Source organism: Mustela putorius, unplaced genomic scaffold, assembly GCF_011764305.1.
Source record: "Mustela putorius furo isolate JIRA1106 unplaced genomic scaffold, ASM1176430v1.1 tig00003858_pilon_pilon_pilon, whole genome shotgun sequence".
NCBI classification, from domain to species: domain Eukaryota; kingdom Metazoa; phylum Chordata; class Mammalia; order Carnivora; family Mustelidae; genus Mustela; species Mustela putorius.
The window spans coordinates 18,289,783-18,298,649 of NW_025422010.1; positions in this window are offsets into that span (position 1 = coordinate 18,289,783).

Here is an 8,867-nt window from a genome sequence, read left to right on the forward strand (position 1 = left end):
AATTCGGGCTAACAATTATCCAGGCAATAGCTAGGTTGGAGAACGCCATGGATAACAAAATGGAATTGATTAGGGCAGAAGTGAAAGCCACCAGGGAGGATGTTCACAATGTTCTCAATGAGTTCCAATCTAATCTAAATTCTCTAAAAGCTAAGGTAACTGAGACAGAAGATAGAATTAGTGATCTGGAGGACAAACAGAGAAAAAGGATCAGGAGGAAGCCTGGAACAAACAGCTTAGAGGCCACGAAAACAGAATTGGGGAAATAAATGATGCCATGAAACATTCCAACGTCAGAATTGTTAGAATTCCTGAGGGGGAGGAGAAAGATAGAAGACTAGAAGATATAGTTGAACAAATTCTCCATGAAAATTTTCCCAGTCTCACGAATGGAACCACTGTTCATGTAGTAGAGGCAAAATGGTCTCCCCCACCAAGATTATAGAATGTAGAAAGACCTCAAGACACCTAATAGTGAGAATGATGAATTATAATTGTAGACAGGAGTTCTTGAAAGCAGCCAGGACAAAGAAATCTCTTATGTACAGAGGAAAGCCCATCAGAATAACGTCAGACCTGTCCACAGAAGTCTGGCAAGCCAGAAAGGGCTGGCAAGATATATTCAGGGCACTAAATGAGAAGAACATGCAGACAAGAATACTTTATCCAGCAAGACTGACATTCAGAATGGATGGAGAGATAAAGAGCTTCCAAGACTAGTTTAGAAGAAGGTTTAAAAGAGTATGCAACCACCAAGCAAACACTGCAGGAAATATTAAGGGGGATTCTATAAAAGAGGAAAAATCCTAAGAATATCACTGAACAGAAATATATGGAGACAATCTATAGAAAAAAAGACTTCACAGGTAACACGATGTCAATAAAAATGTACCTCTCAATAATCACTCTCAATGTGAATGGCCTAAATGCGCCCATAAAATGACTCAGGGTTGCAGATTGGATAAAACGACAGGACCCATCCATATGTTGTCTACGAGAGACCCATTTCGAACCCAAGAAAACTGTTAATCAAGATAGAGCCATATTGATATGAATACATTAATAGTAGGAGATCTTAACATGCCACTCTCAGTAATAGACAGATCATCCAAGCAAGAAACAAGAGCATTGAATCACACATTGGACCAGAAGGACCTCATAGATATATACAGAGCATTCTACCCTAAACAACAGAATACTCATTCTTCTCAAGTGCACATGGAACCTTCTTTAGAATAGACCACATACTGGGTCACAAATCAGGGCTCAGCCAATACCAAAAGATTGAAATTATTCCCTGCATATTCTCAGATCACAATGCTTTGAAACTGGAGCTTAATCAAAAGGAAAAGTTTGAAAGGAACTCAAACACCTGGAAGCTAAAGACCACCTTGCTTAAGAATTCTTGGATCAACCAGGAGATCAAAGAAGAACTTAAGCAATTCATGGAAAACAATGAGAATGAAGACACTTTGGTCCAAAACCTATGGGATACAGTAAAGGCGGTCCTAAGGGGAAATACATAGCCATCCAAACCTCCCTCAAAAAAACTGAAAAATCCAGAATACACCAGTTGTCTCTACACCTTAAAGAACTGGAGAATCAACAACAAATTAAGCCAACTCCACACACAAGAAGGGAAATAATCAAGATTAGAGCAGAGATCAATAAGATAGAAACTGGAGATATAGTAGAATGCATCAATGAAACTAGAAGCTGGTTTTTTGGAAAGAATAAGATCAATAAACCATTGGCCAAACTAACCCAAAAGAAAAGAGAAGGCCCAAATTAATAAAATTATGAATGAAAAGGGAGAGATCACAACTAACACCAAGGAAATAGAAATAATCATCAGGGGGCACCTGGGTGGCTCAGTGGGTTAAGCTTCTGCCTTCGGCTCAGGTTATGATCTCGGGGTCCCAGGATCGAGCCCCGCATCGGGCTCTCTGCTAGGCAGGAAGCCTGCTTCCTCCTCTCTCTCTGCCTGCCTCTCTGCCTACTTGTAATATGTCTCTGTCAAATAAATAAAATCTTTAAAAAAAGAGAAACAATCATCAGAAGTTATTATCAACAGTTATATGCCAATAAGTTAAGCAACCTAGATGAAATGGATGCATTCCTGGAAAACTATTAACTTCCAAATTTGAACCAGGAAGAAATTGACAACCTGAATTGAAGCAATGATCAAAAACCTCCCAAAAAACAAGAGGCCAGGACCTGATGGATTCCCTGGGGAATTCTACCAAACTTTCAAAGAAGAAATAACACCTATTCTCCTGAAGCTGTTTCAAAAAATTGAAGCAGAAGGAAAACTTCCAGACTCTTTTTATGAAGCCAGCATTACCTTGATTCCCAAACCAGGCAAAGACCCCACCAAAAAGGAGAATTTCAGACGAATATCACTAATGAATATGGGTGCTAAGAATCTTAACAAGATCCTAGCAAATAGGATCCAACAGCACATCAAAAAGATTATCCACCATGACAAGGTGGGATTCATCCCTGTGTTGCAAGGATGGTTCAACATTTGCAAATCAATCAATGTGATAGAACAAATCAATAAAAGAAGAGGGAAGAACCACATGGTCCTCTCAATTGATGCAGAAAAAGCATTTGACAAAATCCAGCATCGGTTCCTGATTAAAATACTTCAAAGTATAGGGATAGAGGGAACATTCCTGAACTTCATAAAATCTATCTATGAAAAACCCACAGCAAAATATCATCCTCAGTGGGAAAAAGCTCACAGCCTTCTCATTGAGATCAGGAACACGACAAGGATGCCCACTCTCACCACTCTTGTTCAACATAGTATTAGAAGTCTTAGCAACAGAAATCAGACAAAGAGAAATAAAAGGTATTTTATTTTTGAAGTCAAAAATAAGTCAATAAAGAAGTCAAACTCTCTCTCTTTGCAGATGACATGATACTTTATATGGAAAACCCAAAGGACTCCACCCCCAAACTACTAGAACTCATAAAGCAATTCAGTAATGTGGCAGGATACAAAGTCAATGTACAGAAATCAGTTGTTTTCTTATACACTAACAATGAAAACACAGAAAGGGACATTAGAGAATAGATTTCATTTACTATAGCACCAAGAACCATAAGATACTTGGGAATAAACCTAACCAAAGAGGTAAAGGATCTGTACTCGAGGAACTGCAGAACACTCATGAAAGAAATCGAAGAAGACACAAAGAGATGGAAGACTATTCCATGCTCTTGGATCAGAAGAATAAACATTGTTAAAATGTCTTTACTGCCTAGTAAATGTCTATACTTTTAATGCCATTCCAATCAAAATTCCACCGATATTTTTCAAAGAGCTAGAGCAAATAATCCTAAAATTTGTATGGAATCAGAAGAGACCCCGAATTGCTAAGGAAATGTTGAAAAAGAAAAACAAAACTGGCGGAATCACGTTACCTGATTTCAAGCTTTACTACAAAGCTGTGATCACCAAGACAGCATGGTACTGGCATAAAAACAGACACATAGACCAGTGGAACAGAGTAGAGAGCCCAGATATGGACCCTCAACTCTATGGTCAAATAATCTTTAACAAAGCAGGAAAAAAATAAGTGGAAAAAAAGACAGTCTCTTCAATAAATGGTGCTGGGAAAATTGGACAGCTATATGTAGAAGAATGAAACTTGACCATTCTCTTACACCGTACACAAAGATAAACTTGAAATGGATAAAAGACCTCAACATGAGACAGGAATCCATCAGAATCCTAGAGGAGAACATAGGCAATAACCTCTTCAATATCAGCCACAGCAACTTCTTTCAAGATATGTTTCCAAAGGCAAAGGAAACAAAAGCAAAAATGAACTTTTGGGACTTCATCAAGATCAAAACCTTCTGCACAGCAAAGGAAACACTCAACAAAACAAAGATGCAACCCACGGAATGGGAGAAGCTATTTGTAAATGACAGTGCAGACAAAAGGCTGATATCCAAGATCTATAAAGAACTTCTCAAACTCAACACACACAAAACAGATAATCATGTAAAAAAATGGGCAGAAGACATGAACAGACACTTCTCCAAAGAAGACATACAAATGGCTATCAGGAACATGAAAAAAATGTTCATCATCACTAGCCATCAGGGAGATTCAAATTAAAACCACATTGAGATACCACCTTACATCAGTTAGAATGGCCAAAATTAGCAAGAAAGGAAACAACATGTGTTGGAGAAGATGTGGAGAAAGGGGAACCCTCTCACACTGTTGGTAGGAATGCAAGTTGGTGCAGCCATTTTGAAGAACAGTGTGGGGATTCCTCAAGAAATTAAAAATAGAGCTTCCCTATGACCCTGCAATTGCACTACTGGGTATTTACCTCAAAGATACAGATGTAGTGAAAAGAAGGGCCATCTGTACCCCAATGTTTATAGCAGCAATGGCCACAGTTGCCAAATTGTGCAAAGAACCAAGATGCCCTTCAACAGATGAATGGATAAGGAAGATGTGGTCCATATACACTATGGAGTATTATGCTTCCATCAGAAAGGATGAATACCCGGGCACCTGGATGGCTCAGTGGGTTAAAGCCTCTGGCTTCGGCTCAGGTCATGATCCCAGCATCCTGGGATCGAGCCCCGCATTGGGGGGGGGGGTCTCTGCTGAGCAGGGAGCCTGCTTCCTCCTCTCTCTCTGCCTGCCTCTCTGCCTACTTGTGATCTCTGTCTGTCAAATGAATAAATAAAATCTTAAAAAAAAAAAAGAAAGAAAGGATGAATACCCAACTTTTGTAGCAACATGGTTGGGACTGGAAGAGTTTATGCTGAGTGAAATAAGTCAAGCAGAGAGATTCAATTATCATATGGTTTCACTTATTTGTGGAGCATAAGAAATAACACGGAGGACATGGGGAGATGGAGAGGAGAAGGGAGTAGAGGGAAATCGGAGGGGGAGATGAACCATGAGAGACTATGGACTCTGAAAAACAATCTGAGGGTTTTGAAGGGGCGGGGGGTTGGAGGTTGGGGGAGCCTGGTGGTGGGTATTATGGAGGGCATGTGTTGCATAGAGCACTGGGTATGGTGCATAAACAATGAATTCTGTTACACTGAAAAGAAATTAAATTAAAAACAAACAAACAACAACAACAACAACAACAACAAAAGCGTCTCTTATGGTTTGTCTCCCTCCTGATCGTATCTTGTTTCATTTTTTCCTTTCCTACCCCCCATGACCCCTACCCTGCCTCTCAAATTCCTCATATCAGAGATCACATGATAATTGTCTTTCTTTGATTGATTTATTTCACTCAGCATAATACCTTCTAGTTCCATCCATGTCTTTGCAAATGGCAAGATTTCAGGGTTCTTTTTGATGGCTGCATAGTATTCCATTGTGTGTGTGTGTGTGTGTGTGTGTGTGTGTGTGTGTGTGTGTGTCTTCTTTATTTATTCATCCGTTGATGGACATCTAGGTTCTTTCCATAGTTTGGCTGTTGTGGACATTACTGCTATAATCATCTGGGTGCACATGTCCCTTCAGGTCCTTACATTTGTTTCTTTAGGGTAAATTCCCAGTAGTGTGATTGCTGGGTCATAGGGTAGTTTTATTTTTAACTTTTTGAGGAATCTCCATGCTGTTTTCCAGAATGGCTGCCCCAGCTTACATTCCCACCAACAGTGTAGGAGGGTTCCCCTTTCTCCACATCCTCTCTGACATCTGTTGTTTCCTGACTTGTTAATATTAGCCATTCTGACTGGTGTGAGGTGGTATCTCATTGTGGTTTTGGTTTGTATTTCCCTGATGTCGAGTGATGTTGAGCACTTTTTCGTGTGTCTGTTGGCCATCTGGATGTCTTCTTTGCAGAAATGTCTGTTCATGTCTTCTGCCCATTTCTTGATTGGGTTATTTGTTCTTTGGGTGTTGAGTTTGGTAAGTTCTTTATAGATTTTGGATACTAGCCCTTTATCTGATATGTCAGTTGCGAATATCTTCTCCCATTTTGTCAGCTGTCTTTTGGTTTTGTTGACTGTTTCCTTTGCTGTGAGAAAACTTTTGATCTTGATGAAATCCCAATATTCATTTTTGCCCTTGCTTCCCTTGCCTTTGGCGATATTTCTAGGAAGAAGTTGCTGTGGTTGAGGTCAAAGAGGTTGCTGCCTGTGTTCTCCTCAAGGATTTTGATGGATTCCTATCTCACATTGAGGTCTTTCATCCATTTTGAGTCTATTTTTGTGTCTGATGTAAGAAAATGGTCCAGTTTGGACCATTCTCTGCATGTGGCTGTCCAAGTTTCCCAATACCATTTGTTAAAGAGACTTTTTTCCATTGGACATTCTTTCCTGCTTTATCGAAAATTAGTTGACCATAGAGTTGAGGGTTTATTTCTGGGCTCTTTATTCTGTTCCATTGATCTGTGTTTTTGTGCCAGTACCATACTGTCTTGATGATGACAGCTTTGTAATAGAGCTTGAAGTCTGGAATTGTGATGCCATTACTTTGGCTTTCTTTTTCAACATTCCTCTGGCTACTCAGGGTCTTCTCTGGTTCTATATCAATTTTAGGATTATTTGTTGCATTTCTGTGAAAAAAATTTTAAAAAGGATGGTATTTTGATAGGGATTGCATTCAGTGTGTAGATTACTTTATGTAGCATAGACATTTTCACAATATTTGGGTTGGGTTGGTGGCTCCAGGAATACAGGAGGAACAATAAAATGGCCGCCAGGCTGCCATCTTTCAGGCTGCCCCTTTCCTTTATCCATGACTCTCCCGCTGGAAGGACGTATGCTGAGGACACCTCACCATAAGTAAACCGATACCTATGCAAGAAACAGGAACATCAGAACTCCCCCTACCCTCCAACCACCAAATACCTTACCATATATAGTTGTGAACCCAGGCCCTGAATACCTTACCTTATATGGCTGTGAACCTATGCCCTGTCTTAACCCAAATAAAAAACCCACTGGACCCCCTCCTGGGTGCGACTTCCCTGACTCTCCTCTCCTGCATTGCAGAACTTCACCCCAGAGCACCTTTAATAAACCTTGCCTGGTGCCTATCTCGCCTGGTGTCATGTGTATCTCGCCTGTAAAAACTTACAATTTGTTCTTCCAATCCATGAGCATGGAACGTTTTTCCATTTCTTTGTGTCTTCCTCAATTTCTTTCATGAGTACTTTATAGTTTTATGAGTACAGATTCTTTGCCTCTTTGGTTAGGTTTATTCCTAGGTATCTTACAGTTTTGGGTGCAATTGTAAATGGGATTGACTCCTTAACTTCTCTTTCTTCTGTCTTGCTGTTGGTGTATAGAAATGCAACTGATTTCTGTGCATTGATTTTATATCCTGACACTTTACCAAATTCCTGTTTGAGTTCTAGCAGTTTTGGAGTGGAGACTTTGGGTTTTCCACAGAAAGTATCATATCATCTGCAAAGAGCGAGAGTTTGACTTCTTCTTTGCCAATTCAGATGCCTTTTATTTCTTTAGATGTCTGATTGCTGAGGCTAGTACTAGAAGTACTGTGAAGTACTAGAAGAAGCAGTGGTGATAGTGGACATCCCTGCCATGTTCCTGACCTTAGGGGGAAACTCTCAGTTTTTCCCCATTAAGAATGATATTTGCTGTGGGTTTTTCATAGATGGCTTTTATGGTATTGAGGTATGTACCCTCTATCTCTACACTGTGAAGGGTTTTGATCAAGAAAGGACGCTATACTTTGTCAAATGCTTTTTCAGCATCTGTTGATAGTATCATATGTTTCTTGTTCTTTCTTTTATTAATGTGTTGTATCACATTGATGATTTGTGGATGTTGAACCAACCTTGCAGCCCAGGAATAAATCCCACGTCATGGTGAATAATCCTTTTCGGGTACTGTTGGATCCTATTGGCTAGTATTTTGGTGAGAAATTTTGCATCTGTGTTCATCAAAGATACTGGTCTGTAATTCTCCTTTTTGTGGGGGTCTTTGTCTGGTTTTGGGATTAAAGTAATGCTGGCCTCATAAAATGGGTTTGGAAGTTTTCCTTCCATTTCTATTTTTTGGAACCGTTTCAGGAGAATAGGTATTAATTTTCTTTAAATGTTTGGTAGAATTCCCCTGGGAAGCCATTTGGCCCTGGCTTCTTGTTTGTTGGGAGATTTTTGATGACTGCTTCAATCTCCTTCCTGGTTATGTATCTGTTCAGATTTTCTATTTCTTCCTGGTTCAGCTTTGTTAGTTTATACGTTTTTAGGAATGCATCCATTTCTTCCAGATTGTCAAATTTGCTGGCGAATAGTTGCTCATAATATGTTCTCATAATTGTTTGTATTTCTTTGGTGTTGGTTGTAATCTCTCCTCTTTCATTCATGATTTTATTTATTTGGGTCCTTTCTCTTTTCTTTTGGAGAAGTCTGGGCAGGAATTTATCAATCTTATTAATTCTTTCAAAGAACAAGCTCCTAGTTTTGTTGGTCTGTTCTACTATTCTTTTGGTTTCTATTTCATTGATTTCTGCTCTGATCTTTATTATTTCTCCTCTCCTGCTGTGTTTAGGCTTTCTTTTCCCTTCTTTCTCCAGCTCCCTTAGGTGTAGGGTTAGGTTGTGTACTTGAAACCTTTCTTGTTTCTTGAGAAAGTCTTGTATTGCTATATACTTTCCTTTTAGGACTGACTTGCTGTGTTCCATGGATTTTGAACAGTTGTGTTTTCATTTTCATTTGTTTCCATGAATTTTTTTCATTTCTTCTTTAATTTCCTAGTGAACCCATTCATTCTTTAGTAGGATGCTCGTTAGCCTCCACGTATTTGAGTTCTTTCCAACTTTCCTCTTGTGATTGAGTTCTAGCTTCAGAGCATTGTGGTCTCAAAATATGCAGGGAATGATTCCAATCTTTTGGTAC